We start from the raw sequence: 17,442 nt of genomic DNA on the forward strand, positions 1-17,442 counted from the left end.
GTCGAGCCTGATTTGAAGGAAAAAAACAAAAAAACAAAAAAACAACTGTGTTCTCTCTATATATTTACAGGCAAAAAATTACACTGATAGGCTGCAGATTTTTGACAATACGTATCCTAGGGCTTCTGAAAGTATGATTCTGTGTGTGTGATTTTCCTTTCTGATGTTGCAAAACAAACTATTTTATAAATAAGTACTATAAAGTGTGTTTTATGAAATTGCATAATTCTTTTAAAAATGTAGGGATCTGTGAGGGAAACGTATCATTAGTTTTGGTCTCACCATATTCTCGTGTTTTTCTGAACCATCAGAAACACTGCTACTTAAGCTCTTATATTCCCAGAGAGTCTTAGGTTTTAAAAGTATTTGTATCTGAGCTCTGCCCCTTCCTGTGTACCTTGGGACAGCAGCTCAGTGAGAGTGACGCTTATCTCCTATAGTTGTTACTAAGAATTAAGTGAGTGAATGTTAAAGGGTGTTTTGTAACCTGGAAAGTCATACAGTAACGTGAAGTGTAATTGTGAATTGTGTAATATTTAATCAGTATTGGAAATAGCTGAGCCTTTTTCCCCTCCACTGGCCAAAATTAGCCTGAAATCAAATTACTGTTAGGAAGAGGATAGTTCTTTTTAGTCTCAAGGACCAAAATAAAGTTTTGGGGTTTGGGTTTCTGAGGGGTGGGGAGAGTCTTTTCTTGCACAAAAATGTGACACAGAACACATTTTTTTTTTCAATGTATAGTGTTACACTACCAATGTATATGGTTGTCACTACTTTCCTTCCATATTAAGTAATTTTGGAGGGGGGATTAGCACACTGAATAATAAATGTAGGTTTATTAAGTGAGGGATTAAAGATCGGTCCCCAGAAGGTAAACCCCCAGGCTTACCCCCTCTTCACAGCCAAGTCTTAGGAATTATTGTTCAATTTTATGTTTATTTTCATTTTTTTAAAGAACCCATAGCTCCCCTGGCCTGTAAAAAGGGATTGTGAGCCAGAAAGATCTGGAACCACCAGGAATGCTATCAGACAAGAAGCCTCCTGCTTGGCCTCAAGGGCTTCCTGTACTTGGCACGTACCTGCCAAGCCTTCTCTCTCCCTGTTCCTCTGAAGTAATTTGGAGGGCGATGGAAGGGGTGGACTATAACCATACGTGCTGGCCCCCGCTCCTTCGCCCACGGAAAACCAGGCCCGTTCTCCAGGACGTGGCCTGGTGCCCTCCCTTCTGTGGCCACCATCCCTCGGCCCTCTCTGGATTCGGTTGGTACTTCTTCGTTTCAGCGTTGATGTCACAGGACTTAGATTGGCTACAAGTTGCTGTTGCGACCACACACGAGCTTATCACTCTCAGTAAGTGATTTCACTGAATCCTTAAAGCTTTAAGAAGGTGAGTGTCATCCCCTTTTTACAAAGGAAGACACTTAAGCTTCTAGAGGTGAAATCACTCACATCAACTCACACACCCTGCAACGCGTAGAGCCAACGTTGAACCGTCGCGTCCTGTCCAGAGTCTGTGTTGTTGGTGGCCATCACACTGTCGCTCCTCTGGACGAGCACTGACTCCCCCGTTGGACTAAAGGCTGTTTCAGAGCAAGGGCTACTCTTTATGTTACCTTGTATCCCTGGAAGTGACTCCCACAACCCTGAGCATTAGTTCGATGTGATTGAGAAGTACTCCCCGCTCTGGCTCTCTTCCACCTCTGCCCCAGATTCCCTCCTGGAAAATTTCCTTGACTGCGTTTAGGCTCTGAATCTTCTTATATTCAGGAGATGCCTTGTTGATCCGCTATCAGTATTCATTCAGGTCCACTGACCCAACCTCTGCTGTGCTGCAGACACTGTGCTGTGGGACGTCGTCCCGTCCCCGAAGACGCAACAGCCTGCGGGGGAGGTGGTCGAGGAGGGTGTCGGTGGGACAGAGGCAGGCGCGTGGAAGAGAGACGCTCCTGTTAGGTGGGTGGGTGGAGGTGGGGCGGGCGCCAGCAGGGGAATTGGCACCAGGAGCAGAGACCCTGACCGCATGGGGGAAGGTGTTCTTGGAAGCACTCCGGCCCCAGCTCCGTCATCTACCGGCTTTATGACCTTGGTTAGGTTAACAAACCTCTCTCGATTGCAGCTGCAATGGCAGTTTCCCCACCCATAAAACGGCACAGTGATGAGACCCCCACCTCAGTGTCGCTGTATAAGGACAAGAAACGTGCGCGGCACTAACATAAGTGTTTGCTCTTGCTTGTTGCCTTATGTAAGTACTTGGAGCTATGAAAAAGCACGATTATCTAGGAAATCCGTTATGTTGGGCAATCAGAGAAAGCAGCAGGCGATGCCGTCTGGGTAGGCACGAGACGCGAGGTGAAGGGCCTTGCGGTTCCTGCTAAGAAGCTTAGACGCGCTGACCCCATTTTCAGTAATAATCTCCTCCTCATCTCCAAACTTGCCCTACTCCGGCCCCCGAGGCGGAGAAAGTGCCTTGGGCATCTCCGTTCCAGCAAGAACTTTGTAGGAACCTGTTTGCACGGGCTGTCGATCCGATATCCGGACACACTGTCTTAAACACAGGGCCCTACCTTTCATCCTCGACCTCCTCTCCGCAGAGTAAGGGCTTATTAGCAAGACCATGAATCGGAAAGAGTGGTCGGGGGATCAGTAGGATTCCTAACACACAGTGTCAGGGGTGGTAGGAGGAGTTAGCAGGGAGCAAACAAAACACCCGCTCGTGTCCATTGCATTACAGTTCAGACAGTCTAGCTCATTGGTTTCACTCACAATTAGACAGTGACTCTGCTCTGGCCAGTGTGTACAGAGAAACGAATCCCAGAGTCTAAACCGAATGATTTGGAGAAAAAAATAAAAATGTAATCAGAAGTCTAAGTAACCAAAACGTAAGCCACTTGATACGATTTAGGTCATGAATATAAATAACAAAGTTTGTTACTTTCTATGCAGATAATGTCTACTGCTTATATCCGTCAATGTCTTATACAGATAGAAAGGGAAAAATAAAACCATCACTGTGTTTGAAATAACAAAATCTACCTTGTCTTGATTCTGTTTCCATCTCTGAGATGGGTTGTAGGACATTTCCCAGTCTGACTTGCGTCCTCCTCTTGTCTAATCCAACTGATTAGATTCTCAGTGGGATTCTGTTTCAGTGATGAGCACCTAGTCCTGAAGTTGTTTTTCAGATCTTTGTGTGATGAGCCCCTCAGTGGCTCCCGTGGCTTTCAGGGTAAAAAGCTCAGATCCCTGGCTCGGAACACCAAGCCCGGCCCCATCTGGGTCCTGCCTCCCGGCTGCTCCAGCAGGCTCTCTACCCCTCCCTGCCCTGCTCCAGCACTGCTCTCCCCCCCACCCCCACCCCCACCCCGCCCTCCTCCGGTCTTGCTACTGAACATCCCTCACAGTGCTTTCCTGTCCTCCTCTGCCTGAGTCACGTTTCCTCGCCCCTCCCTCTCACCCAGCTCTTGGCACAGCTAGTCGTTAGGGTCTGTCCAACTTTGAAGTGAACCGTGAAGCTTGGCCTTGCCGGGGAAGCCTCCTTGGCACACGGTCTCCACATCAGGCCTGGGTGTGGGATCCCCGGGGGTGGAGAACCCTTGTAGCTGCCCGAATTCTGCAAAACAGTGTCCCTCGAGGGGCCGTTCACTTTCCTTTACACCCACCCTCCGACCGGCATAGAAACATCTTTCATGTATGGACCATGTCTTGTGCCCACGAAGCGGCAGGTGAACAAGCAGTCAGATACACGAGCGAACCTGATGAATTGAGGCGGCACGGTGTCTCCGCAGCACGGGAGATGGGACAGGACGTCCTTGGTCTCACCGGGCGGAGTCAGTCACCCTTCCATTTGCAGAGAATTTAACAGGTTTAAAAAATATATTTTGTTTAATGTTTACTTTTGAGAGAGACAGAGAGACCGAGTGAAGCAGAGGAAGGGCAGAGAGAGAGGGAGACACAGAAGCCGAAGCAGGCTGCAGGCTCCGAGCTGTCAGCCCAGAGCCCAACGCGGGGCTCGAACTCATGAACTGCGAGATCATGACCCGAGCCGAAGTGGGACGCTTAACCGACTGAGCCACCCAGGTGCCCCTAAACAGGTTTTAATCATCTACATCATTCAGATGTAGATCTAGATGCATAAAAGTATCTTTTGACCACCACTACTGGCAAGATCCAGGCCTTACGTCCCCTGTCTGCGACCTCAGAAGGTCCCTCGTACCTGACAGGCCACTAAAAGGGGAGACGGACTAAGTGAGCAGGCGCAGAAGCCCTTGTGACGTGAGCAGGGCTCCCAGAGCTAGGTCTCTGTCCTGTTTGTTGATGCATCTGTCTTCCCGCAAACACGGAACCGTGTCTTGTTTGACTGGTTCATCCAGGTGCCAGCGTGGTCCCTGGCACACGGCAGGGGCTGCTGACATGCTCCACAAGGAGCGAGCGAGTGAGTGGGGGGAGCAGACGACCCTGTGCCTTTTCAAACACCAGCACTGAGCACTTGGCACTCTTACGAGTTTGCTTGCTTGGTGAAAATGAGATTAAGTAACTTCTGTGACCACTGGCTTTTTCAGTGGGAATGCGAAGTCGGGAAACCAAAATATGGCCTGTATTTAATAGGTACTCCATGTGCTTGGTACAAAATCTAAAATTCCGAAGGATAGAATGCAAAGTTGATCTTCCTTCCCACCCGTACCCCAGACACCCACCTGTTTGCATGGTTTTTTGTGTATTTGTCCATTTTTCCAGAGATAGTCTGTGCGTAAGCAAAGCATAGGTTTCTTTTCTAATTGTTGCTTTTTTACATACAGAACAGTGCGCGGTTTTCTACGTCCCTCATGTCACTTTAGAGTATAGCTTAGAATTCATTTTCTGTCATTTATACTGTAAAGCTGCCTTTTTCTTTCCATTGGCTGAATGGTATATATATGAACTAACTGTTCTAATTTAAACAAAGATTGACAGACATGCCGTTCACCTCCCGTATTTTACGCCCACTAAAGACTGTGCTAGAAAGCAGAGCCCTGCATCTCTGTTAGCGTGCACGTTTGTATACGTCTTCGAGAATGAATTTCTGAGCCAGGTTCGTTAAGTCTTTGCATATTTTAGGAATATTACTGCGTGGTTCTCTACGGACGTAACGGTGTCCCTGATTATGCTTTTCTGGGGGAAACTTGAACTCCCGACTGCCACGTGCATTCTTACCGTATACAACCGTTAGCACGGAAAACTCCTCTACTCAAAACGGGTTTGAAAGGGTCTCTGACGCCCAGCATGGCGACTGGCACGCCGTGGGTTGGATCCCTGTGCGGACAAGTGAGGCTGTGGGCCTCCTCCCCCTGCCCAGCCTGAGCAGATTGGCTCCGAGGGCCGCCCGCGGTCTGGGGGGCCCACGAGGGTACCTTGAAGTGTCCTCGCCCACCCTTCCTTGTTCATCCTGACAGTACGTCGGGATCTTCCCTCTCCCTTTTTGCCAAAAGAACCCTTTTTCCCATTCGCTCTGAGAGTACTGGCTGCTGGCACTCGATTCAGGAAATACTGATTAACCAGACCACACCCCAGCCGATAGATCTACTGCATTCGATGTTTACCTTGTGCATGCAGCATTAGCCTTTAAATCCGGTTTGCCCTGGTCAGTCGTAGCACGTGCGGGTGGCCCGTGTGGCTCACCGTCCCTGGCCCCACGCAGTAATAACAGGCTCTGCGAAGGCAGAGGCCGTGCAGAGGAAACGGTGGCGAACTCTGTGAGGGAGGGCGAGGAGGCCGAGGTTTCACAGAGAAGGGGACACCGGCATGGAGCTTTCTAGAGCTCAGCTGAGATCTCGAAGCAGGGAGAAGAATGTCGGGTGTTAACGGGCTGGTGCGGGCGGGAAGGCGGACGTTGGTGACCCCACGTGGGCACGTGAGCAGGTGCCCGAGCTGGCAGAGCAATGCGGGATGCTGGAGCGCTGGGAAGGACCAGGTCATAGGGCACCAAGAGCAAACAGTGTGGTGGTGACGGGTCCCTGGGGCCAGACGTGTGTGACCAGAGCTGTGGAGTAGAGTGACGGCCACTTCTCCGTTGTGATTGGGTGGCTTTCGTTCCGTCTCGATTGCCACTGGGTTTGTTTGAAATCATGGTTGTGCAATATATAGCACATCAAAATACATTCTTTGGCGTTAATGAAAAACTTGTAAATATTTCTGAAAGTTGGGTCTCCTCTCAGATGACAAGAAGTCAAGGACTATCCCGTCAGTGTGTTCCTGTGGGGACCCATGTCACATTTTGGTATTAGAGTTCCATGTAAAACAAGGCATTGCCATTCTGAAATCAGACCCATAAATGTCGCGTTGGAGAGTATTTTGATTCTCACCATCCTAGTTAACCATTCATCTGCCTTACTAAACACAAATATTTTATGTTCTTAAATTTCTGTTATTTTGTTTTGCCTCGTCTTCCATTAACATCCTTATTTCTCCTAAGTTTCAGCTTGCCTGCTTCCTCTGCCTAAATCCCACCACCCCCAGCAGAGTGTAGATAATTATTAGTTTCTTGATGTCCACAAATATATTTCATTTTCCTCTCTTTCAGGGACTTTCCTTCAAGTTGTGGACTGCTTACGAATTGTCAACTCACCAACGTGCCTAGTCAGTAAATGAATTCGCTTGGGAGCTTGAAAATCGTCTTAATTTTTTGTTTCACAATTTTATGTCCTGTGAAATGTTTTTATAAAACGGTATGCCTTTTTAATTTGGAAAGCCTGTTTTAAAAAAGGGAAGGGAAATCCCGTCTTATTTTGTGGTCTCCCAACAACGAACGAACAAATGATCTGTGTATCACTCAATAAAGGCTGTCCGTTTCAGTCTCGTCCACTTGAAAATAAACTAGAAAAACAAAGTGTTGTTATTTCAGGAAGGTCTAGATTGTGCACACTAGAGAACCCTGTATGGCTGCCCCTCGCTGCCGAGGTCAGGAATCTACACATATTCCAGATTCGGAAACGATGTCTCTGTCTCCGTGATGGAGCACGAAACGTGGGCGTGTCCTGCCAGAAAGGGAAGCTGATTTTCATGCCTCTCTTGTAGTTTGTTACGGAGCGTGAAGGTCCTAGTCCCTGTGGACAGGATTATTCTGTTCGTTGTCTTTCCTTCATTTACTGGTGCTTCGTGATTTTAATTCAATATGCCCCGGGAGAATGTTTCATTCCTTCTGCCAGAAGCTCACGCAACATGCTTCCCAGTCTTGGAAGACTTCCAGTCTTCCAGAAGAGTCTCGTGCGCTGTGAAAAGTGTCCGTCTCCTCCCTCGAAGACACGTTTCCTCAAGGCATTAGCTTTGACGGTGCGTTCCACGTGGGGAGCACCGTGTCAACCACAGAATAACTTCTGATAAGCTCGCATTTCCCGATCCTCTCATGATGCACCCTAAAAACACGATTCTCCTCTACTCCTGCAGCCAGTCGTGCCGTTGCATTTGCCGGATCGACATTTGTGCAGCTCGGGAGTGCCAGGCTTGGGAAAGTTCTGTTCTGGAGAGGGTGCGGTGGGTGCGGTGGGTGCGGTGGGTGGGCGCCACGGCCCGGAGGCTGAGTACCCAGCAGCGCGCTCGGGAAGGCGGGGCGCGGTGACGGTGGGATCCGGGGACCCTGTTGTTGGAAACTAAACAAACAAACAGGAACCGTGGAACATAAGCCAGATTGTTGTAAATGGAAAAGAAGTTGAGCTTCCTTGTTCGTTGCAGCCTCTCCCCTGCGGAGTCGGTGATGCCAGCCATACGCCTGCAAATAAGAATCCCAGGGATTCAAACTCTCCAACGCCCCTTCCGCCTGTCCCCTTGTCCCGGCTCCCGCTCTTGCTACCAGAATCTTGGCCTCTTATTTTCCCGCCTCCGTTGCTTAATTCATTAAACGCATATCGTCAAAAATCTCGCCTATGCTGGGCACCGCCCTACACGCGAGAGCGGGCGGAGAACAAATCAGGGAGCCCGTCCTCCAGAAGCTTCCTTTTTCAGTGGGAGGCGACAGGCCGTCAGCCACAAACCCAGGGAGAGAATGCCAGGTGGTGACAGTGCTGTTGAGGAACTTGAGAGCACAGTCACGGGGGGCGGGGGTTAGACTTTAATCTGTGTGGCAGAGGAATCACAGGGTGACCTTTTAGCAGAGTCCTAGCAAAATAAACAAGTGAGCCACATCAAGACCTCACCCAGCATGTGCAAAGATCCTGAGGCGGGAACAGGCTTGGGAGCTTGAGCGGCAAGGATGCCAGCGCAGAGGTGACCGAATGGCCAAGCGGCAAAGAGGACTGCAGTGAAATCAGGGTGGCGGCTGGGGACCAGAGCACGTGGGGCCACCTTTGGGCTTTATTTCAGTGGGAGGACGAGTTTGAACCCAAGAGCAGCGAGACACCATGTGTGTTTTCCCAGGACCACTTTGGCAACCGCCTTGACAATGTGGCTGTGGTGGGGCAAGGCGGGGGCACCCCAGAGAGGCCAGGGCAGTGAAGGTGAGCGGGGCCGGCCGGCCAGCCTGCCCCGGGGGACAGCAGCCACACAAACACTGAGGACGGGCCCAGCTGCAGACGTGCCCGGAAGGCACTGCCCGCGGGTCGATGTGGAGGGCGGGAGAGGGGCACTGAACGGTGCAAAGAGTTTGGTCCAGGGCCACTGAGAAAATAAACTGCCTCTCTGAGGCTGGATGACCATAGAAGGAACCAGGGGATACGTTAAGGACCGAGGCCTTCGTGACCGGGGTTGACTTCACCGAGTGAGAGCTGGGAGCAGAGTCAAGCACGGATTGGAGAAGAATTAGTGTCGGCGGCTCCTTCAAGAAGCTTCTTCAAGGAGTGGCCGGGGTGGGGGGGCGGTGGGGGGGAGATGGGGGATGGGGGTGGGGAGAGGCCTGGCTGGTGCAGAGATGCCCCTGACCCCTCAGCGCGGGAGGCCGGGCGCCCACAGCGCTGGGGGATGCGGGCGGGGGAGGGGGGGACAGCTCGGCCAGCAGTGGCCCCGAGGGTCCAGGTCTCCCGGCCCCCGCAGGACAGACTTCCTCTTGGAAGCCCCGCTCTGAAAGGGCTCTTTGAGTGTCCCCGAGGCTGGGGGAGAGCCTAAGAGGGATCGTGCCGCCCAGAACAGAAGCACAGCCGAACAAAGGAAGCCTTTAGACACGAAACTCCTGGACCTTTCTCTGGCTGAGTTCGACTCGGTCCCCCTCAGACGGCTGGGGTTCCTCCTCGGCGACTCTGGTGCCACCGGCAGCTGTCCAGGCAGGGCGGGCCGAAATAACCATTCTGCATTCTAGCGTTTGACCGGAGGATCTGAGCGACGTCCTGTGGTTTTCAAAATCACAGCCGATGGCCTTTTCTCCACGTTTATATTAGACCCTGCAGCCCAGCTCTTTCAAAGGATACCTTCCTGGAGTTGTCACCACTGTGCTCGCTGCCATGCCCAAATACCTTCCTCTTTCTGGTGACCGCAGGGTCCTCTGCAGAGTGGCTGGGCCCTGTGCTGTGGCACTGAGACACTGGGAGCTCGGAGAAAAGGATTCTTTTGTGTGGAAGCTCACGGCCCCTCCCCTGGGCCCGCCCGGGGTGACCCATGGGGTCGGCACCCACTGCAGACTACAGACCCTTCCCCGGACGCCTGGCTCCGGCCCCTTTCCCGATGCCCAGCTCAGCGTCCCGCCGGGCTGCCTGCCCCAGATGGCATCTAAACGTACGTGCCCGCGCTTCCCGGGCCGCCCGCCCCAGATGGCTCAGTTTCATGGCTCTCTGCCCTTGACCCAAGATGCCCCTTCTTCCACACCGTTCCCTGATTGGGCTTCGGCGAGCAGATCCGCACTGAGCAGAGTGGATGCCTTGGTGTATTAGTTATCAGTTCCTGCATAACTGCCCCAGAATTCGGAAATTCAAAAGAACACCACTGACGATGTCAGTCTGTTTTCTGAGGGCCCGGAGTCTGGGACGCGTTCCGGCTGAGAGCGTCTCACGAGGGTACAAGCTGCAGGTGTCCCCGGGCCCTCACAAAGCCACTCACGGGCTGTGGGCCAGAGGTCCCCATGTGCCTGGCCACGTAGGATGCCTTAGTGTCCTCACAGCGTGACATCCGGCTTCCGCCAGAGCAGGTGGTCCGAGACGGAGAGCCCACGGTGACAGAGTGCACAGGATGAAGCCGCGGACTTTTGTCCCCCAATCCCATGTGCTACTGGGCAAACCCACCAGCCCCGGTACCGGTGGGGGGGGGGGGCGACCACACACACAAGGGGGCAAACACCAGGAGGCGGGGATCTCGGGGCCATCCTGGAAGCCAGTCAGCACCCGCACAAGTCACGTTACGTCTCTGGGCCTTTGTGTCCTTACCCACAAGGTAGCGCCTGCCTCAGAAGGGTGGTCGCAGTGAGGCCTGGTGCCTTGTAAGCACTGGATCTATATTAGCCATTTACTGTCATGGAGACACCCCAACACACGCACACGCACATGCACTTGCAGTGTAGACGCCACCGGTCCCCATTCTGCTGCTGTGAAAGCCCTCAGCCATCCCATCCAGGTCCCCTCCTCGGGGACCCCCTGAGGGTTTGCTCTCCCCTCATCCCCACGCTCCGCGCCCAAGCAGGTGCCCAGTGAGAAATGCCTTCCAGGTGAAGGACAGTCCTCTGCTTCAGGGAACCTCGGCAGCCCCCTCCCGCCTCCCAGCAAATAGGGACTCGAAGCTTCCAGCCACCCGGTGCTTTGTACTTGGCGTGCAGGGTTCAGCCTTTGCCAGCCTACCGTCATCGATTCACAGCCTTCCTCCCACCCTCGTGGCCCCTGACGGGGGGCGGGGAGGGGGTGGCCTCAGTTTCCCTACTCAGCCTCCATCTCCCGTCTGCTGGTTCCAGAGCCATCACCGCCCCCGCCCCCACCCCACCCCCCCCCCCCCACCCTGCCCTGGAGCTCCTTGCTGGGCCCTGCCTCCAGCCGTCTAGCCCGCTGGAAGCAAGAGGCTGAGTAGCTCCTCTGCCCATTTCTTCCAGATCGGGCCACTTGGGTCTCACGCAAGGTGCCACGTTCCCCAGCCGTCGGGAGGTAGCCCCTGATGTCCCATCACCAGATCGGCCCTCCAGAGCCAGGCCTGCGTTTTCAGCCTTCTCTCTCTCCCCATCAGCTGAGTCTTAGCTCTTTCCTCTGTAAAATGGAGATCCTTCGTAACGGCCCTGGAATGTTGTTGAGAGAAGCATGGGTTTGGGGGACGATATAGCGGGACCACGGGTGGGAGAAAAGGGACAGTGTGACTGGCCGTCTATTGATTCGTCAAGCGCCGACCGAGCACCTGCCATAATGGCGGCCGTGCTGGATCCGGGAGCTCTGGGGAGGAAGGATGGCCTTGCCCCCAGGTGGCTCTTGGGCGAAGGGAGGAGAGGAGATGGCAGGAGGCTCACACACACATTTTCTAAAAACCAGAACCCAGAGGACGTTTAGATTTCCCCTCTGGCCTAACGCAGGTAGTTCTGCTGAACAAAATGCCAGGCTGCTGTCCCCAGAGGGCTCCGAGGTGCTAACTCGTTCTCCCCAGGCCACGCCCCTGGGACAGCCGCCTGCAGCCGTTGAGGGGAAATCAGTGTCAACACCCAAAGAGAATCCGTCCCTGTCACCAAATAGTGCACACAAAGGGAATCGAACCTGCTTTTCGGGCAGGAAATTCATGATTTCCCCAATGCCAGAAAATGAGCACAGAGAGGCAAGATCCAAAATCTTCAAAAGCGGGAAGCCAAAGGCCAGTAAAGCGGGGGCAGCTGATTCTAAACCTTCTTCCGGCCTGTGTCTGTGAAGCAGCGGTGGGGGCCGTTTGAATCCAGAAAATTCCAGGAGTGAGGGGAGGTGTAGGCCTCTGGGCCTGAACTCTCTAGATTGAGAGGGATGCGTTGTTCATAACGGGCCACCACGAGCTATGTTCATAGTGAAAAACACATCTTGGGTGAATCATTGCTAAGACTACCCAGGCTTGACTGGAGTGGGCCGTTCTTTCCATGACTCACATCTCCAGCTGAAAAACAAAGGGTTCAGTCGTATTACAGAATATTTATTTCCCTCAGACCTTTCGTCCTACAAATCCGCAATCCTGAATAACCGAGGTCAAACTGTCGATGCTCGAGAGAAATTTCTCTTTCCATTAAACGATATTAAACGACGGGCCTGGTCCTCTGCTTCTGCGCGGCCCGCGAGCTTTTCCTTGGCTCAAGCTGATCCTTGGCTCAGTAAGCTTTAGCTTATTTCGTCTGATGCCAACCAACTCTACACAAGTATCTAAACTGCCGACTTTTCATAATAAGGCAGACGACCTACAGCGTCAGCCTGCTTCTGCATGGCCCGGTCAGCCGGGGCACAGAGCCGCCGCGGTCCGGCCATTCTCTACGACCTGCCCCCCCCCGCCCCAGCCTGCTTCAGGCTTCGCTGGTAACTATTTGGACTTGTTTGTCATTTGCATCTGACATCCACGGCCCCAGCAGCCAGGGCTTGTCCCTACTCACTATTGTGTGGCAAGAGAAAAAGTCACAACTCGGTCCTCCGCCTGAACCACAACAGGAAGGTTACTTGAACCAGTCGGCCGAACTTACCCCTCGGGCCTGTCTCCTGGTTCCCCGTCGGCTCAGGACTCAGAAGGGAGCTTGCTATGCTACATCGCTTTGTTCTCAGAAGGCACCAGAGACGATCCGGGATCCGAGCGAGCTGGCCTCTTGATCCACTCCTCTTCGGGCACCTGGCAGGTGCCCACAGCTGGCTTGGTGGGGGCGGGGGTTGGGGCAGGGGCGGATTCCAGAACAAAGAGGCTTATCATGGAGACATAGGACCGCAGACACCCCCCTCCCGAAACACACACACAGCCTGGACCCCCAGAAGGGGCGGCAGCCAGAATGTAGTGTCAGAGACCCATGTGTGGCCTTCCGACCAGCACGCTGCCCGGTGTCCTTGTCTGTAAGGCCTAGGCACGTCGTGGGGGTGTTTCCAGGACTCCATCGGTCCTCAGGACCTGAGAAGGAGGGGAAGAGGCTGGGAGGAGGGAGATCTGTGGAGGGAGCATTCAGGATCAGATCATACTTCGGAGCCCACGCAGGCTGTGCTGGGCCCATGACTAGCACGTGTTGGGCCTGGCTGTCTCACCAAGAGCTGTCCTCCTTGGGAGCTTCCGGCCATGACTGCAGAGGGGAGGCGGCTCAATGCCTATGAAACCAGGGTGGGGGGGCAAGCAGGCTGTGTGTAGGTGGGGTGGTCAGAGCTCTGAGCTCAGCTTGGGAGCAACCTGGGGCCCAGCCGCCCTGAGGCTGGCTCCCCAGGAGAGGGACCCGCACTTCCCAGTGGCTCTTCAAGATGCCAGGATACAGGGCACTTGTCTCCGCAGATGACGCTTCTGTGGACATGCCGTGGTGTGTCCAATGTGAGGGACACACCCCCAAGACAGACCCACCATCGCTCTTACCTCTAGGGTCCCCTGGCTTCCTGGGGAGAGCCCCCTACCCCCTGAGCTTCCCTTTCCTCAGCTGACAAACCGGAGTGATGGCCCAGCCTCACGGGGTTGGTTGAAAGGATCAGAGGCAAGCCTGGGTGCAGCTGGCCCAGGTCCCCGCAGGGAGCAGGCTCGGGGGCCGAGGTGCAGGTGGGATCCATGGGCAGGTGGGAGAGGAAGGAGGGTGGCAGGGCAGAGAAGCAGAAAGGGGACCAGGGAAGGTAAACAGAAGCTGCCTAGCTCTCGCAGGACAAGCTCAGACACTTGTCTGCTCATAATGACTTTCTATTTTTAGACAGCGGCGCTCTCTGTGACCGGCTTTGTAAATAGATGCTTTACAGAACAGATCAGGCCACGGGGGTGGGGACAGGAGGGGGGTCCTGGCAAGGGCGCCAGGGCCCGGCCTCCGTCTCTCTCCAAGATGAACGCTCACCTCCTGGGAAGGGCCACCAGACCATCAGCGGGGGAGAGTCACAAGCCATGTCCCAGGCTCCGGCCCCTTCCCCGGGGCCATTTCAAGGGCATTCGCTGGACAGAAGTTGTTCGCTGAGTTTCATTAAAATGGCAGGAAGTGCAGCCAAAAAGGCAGGGAAGAGGGGTCAGCTGGTCTCGGCTAGCCCGGCAGGATAGAAAGAGGCTCAGACCAAATCTGTGAGGAAGGGGAGGGGCCGAATCTCCGCGGCCACTCCCCCCGGGCCAGGTGCCATGCCGGGTGCCTGGGACAGCTGTGTGCGCTCTAATACGCCATTCCCACGGTGACCCTGAGAGCCACCACCATGTCCCCACTTGATCCCCGAGAAGTGTGACCCTCCAAGATGCCCACCTGCCTGGGATCCGTCTGTCTGGCTCCACGCCCCGGGCCCCTGAACTCCCGATGGGCCACGTGTCCCTGCCCCTGGCATCTGGCTCTTGCCCAGGGCAAGTGAGGGGCACTGACAGGTGCCACCTTGGGGTCAAGGGCCTTAAGGACAGATGTGCCTTCTTCCCCAGCTCCCCTCGTCAGAGGGCCGGGGCCAGAGAGGGCAAACCCACAGGCCAAGAAGGGCCCGACCCGCTGCCGGCAGCCTCCACCGAGCCCCCCTGGACCCCAGACATCGCGGGGGACGACTTGAGAGGTCAGGGCCTCTTGCCTTCGGTCTGGCTGTGCTGACGGTGCTTCCTCCTCCGTGCCGGCTCCGGGGTCTGTGCTTTTCCGCTTTCCTCCACCACCCCATGCAGTGACGGGTTCTAAGAAAGTTCTAGCCCACTTCTCTCTGCATTGTCCCCATCCTCGCCTTCGGTGGCAAAGTCACGTCGCCTCTCTGGGCTGTGCTCCCACACCGCACACTGCAGGGACACAGACACTCTGGGTGTCCCTTCTGCCATTGTCTCGACCGCAGGGAGACCCGGGGGTTTCGGTGGACAAGCCCTCACCTGAGGACAGCGCTCTCTGCCTCTGGGGCGGCCCACAGCATTGATGCCCCAGGAGAAACCCTCAGCCAAGGAGCGATGAAAAAACAAATGGCCTTTGGTGGGTGATCTCACCACGTCCCTCGCCTCTGGGTATGACAATTCAGAGGCCTGTTTCATCCAGTTTCGCCCAGGGGCCTGGGTGGGACTGTGCCCCAGATGTCTCCAGCGGCGACAACTCACCGGCACACCGTCTCTTGACCCTTCCCCCCTACTTCCTCTTCTCTCCCGGTGCTTCCCGGGTCACCTCCCCATACATGGTTTGCGCCCAAGTCCTTCTCTTAGGGCTGGCTTTGGGGGGAGCCACACTGTACTAGACAGAATACCCCTCCAAATATGCCCATGGCCCGGTCCCCAGGACTGTGAATACGTAACCCTACGTGGCAAAAGAGGCCTGGTGTGCGTGATTCAGTTAAGGGCCCGAGGTGGGAGATGATCCTGGATCATCCAGCTGGGCCCACGGTCACCCTAAGCTTGGGTCCTTAGAAGAGGGAGGCGAGAGGGTCCGGGTGCCAATGAGGAGCCGTGAGGACCGATCAGAGGCGGGAGGGATGAGCTTTGAAGGCGGAGAGGAAGGGACCAGGAGCGAGGCAGCCCCCAGAAGTGAGAAAGGGCAAGGAAGAGGCTTCTCCCCTGGAGAACTTTATCAAGAACTCTACCAAGACCCTGATCTTAGCCCAGTGAGACCAGTGAGACTGAACCCCAAACCACAGCGCTTTCAGATAAGAAGCCTGTGTCGTGTTAAGACGCTGGGTTTGTGGTGATTTGTTACGGCAGCAGCAGGAAGCGAACAGGCACATCTAAGGACATTTCGGTGACCCCCGAGTTCTATCACAAGCTCTCCGGTTTGGGAGTGAGGCCACCATGCCTGGGATGCCCCGGCCCTGCTAACAGCGAGGGAGGCTTAATGTGACTTAGGCAACCTCTCAATTCTGATTTCCTAACAGATTTCGCAGGTTGCTTAAGAGGAAACTCAGCGGGAGGTGGGTGGTAGGAAAGAGCCAGAACAATTTATTTTTCGTTTCCCTTAAATACCACCACCATCTTACATTCTGCGAGAAGACGCACCTCTCAGAGAGACGTACCGCTCCCATTTTGGTGCCTGTGTCATTCTCCATAGAGGGACCTGGGGACGGTTTTCTGCTACACAAAAGGATACAAGGAAAAGATGAAACGATGGGAGGGAAAGCGAGTGGGCCTGAGAAAATGAGACACAGCCAGAGGAAGGTATGACGGGGCAGCAACGTGTATCCCATAAAGCCTAACACGGGCCTCCGAGCATCCCAGCAGCCAAAGCAAAAAGAGACTGAGGCTAACTGCACGGCTCCAGTGACCACAAGATAGGACTGCCAGGGGTAACACACAGGAGCATCCCCTCAGCCTGGGGACCGGGGTGGTGGAGAGTGTCGGGGGCAGAAGGCAGGAAGGTGGGGCCAGGAAAGGAAGCCTTCCTGGAAGAGGCGATGCCTGAGCGCCATCTTGCAGGCTGGGAAGCGTTGGCCGGGGGAAGACGAAGGACGGTCCAGGGAGCTAGAACTTGACGCTGAGGGCAGTGAAGTACCGCTGGGGGGTTGGTCCGGGGGAGTGGCACCTGAGATCCACATTTTAGAAGGAGCTAACTACCGTGTGGAAGGGGACGAAGGGCCTTCGAGAAGCAGCCCGGGCTCTGGCAAGAATCCCGTGAGCGAGAACCCCTGTTTGAATCCAAAGCTTGATCCTCCCCTCGCCCTGCAGGCTGTGTGGTAGATCATCTAAAGGGTGTGCAGGAAGGAGGTGGACGCGAGGACTCCCACGTGCCCCTGAGGCCAAGGTTCTCCCCTCCCCCACCCCATCCCCATTCTTCAGCCCTCCCGGCTCAACCCGCTTCCTGGAGCCCCAGGCAGCAGATGGAACCCAGGGCGTCCCCCGCAGTGTGGACAGACGCTCTGCCCAGCAGCGGCCAGTTCAGAAAGCCTGGGCTGCCCGGAGCCCCCAGCCCCAGCCCCTGCTACTACCTGGTGTCTGGGGAGCCCTGACCACAGGAACAGGGTCTCCCTGCGGACAAAGCAGTATCTTTCCCACCTCCTTGGTCTCCGCAGGGTGGCCAGAGGTGCTTCTCTAAGTTAGGCCCACCCACACGCGTGCTGCCACACTGGCTCCACTCACGGGGCTCCTTCCCCTGCCCCTGAGCACAGGGCAGCCGGGAGCAGCCACCATCCCTACCCCCTACCTGCCCCTCCGCCTCCTCCCCATGCACGGAATCTTGCCAATCCAGGGAAGATGGGTGTTCAGGTCCCCAAAGGGGAGATGAGCCCAGAGAGGCGAGGAGAGGTGGGCGGGCTGGTCTTTCCTGAGCTGAGAGGGCGGGGCCAGGATCTGACCCCTCCCTAGGATTGCCTGAGCAGCCGTTTTCCCGGGTCTTAGCTGGTGGCTTCTGTTACTGCTCGACCTGCCCATCACCAGGACGCCCCTCGGGACAAGAGCATGAGCTAGTTCGTCTCTTGGGGCCGGTTCTGCACCGGAGGCCACTCGGGTCTCAGGATGCACAGGGTCCTTGCGGGGGGGGGGGGGGGGGGG

At 55.1% G+C, this 17,442-nt stretch overlaps 1 protein-coding gene across 1 annotated transcript in view; it reads left to right on the plus strand.

Annotated features, from left to right (window-relative positions):
* Positions 1-6,827, plus strand: part of KHDRBS3 (KH RNA binding domain containing, signal transduction associated 3) — a 189,789-nt gene extending 182,962 nt beyond the window's left edge. Inside the window, exon 11 of the transcript XR_005796647.1 lies at positions 6,557-6,827. The gene's annotated coding sequence lies outside the window, so the exon portion shown is untranslated. The remainder of the gene's footprint in view (positions 1-6,556) is intronic.
* The last annotated feature ends 10,615 nt before the right edge of the window (positions 6,828-17,442 follow it).

Source organism: Herpailurus yagouaroundi, unplaced genomic scaffold, assembly GCF_014898765.1.
Source record: "Herpailurus yagouaroundi ecotype Mexico unplaced genomic scaffold, PumYag 186, whole genome shotgun sequence".
Taxonomy (NCBI): Eukaryota; Metazoa; Chordata; class Mammalia; order Carnivora; family Felidae; genus Herpailurus; species Herpailurus yagouaroundi.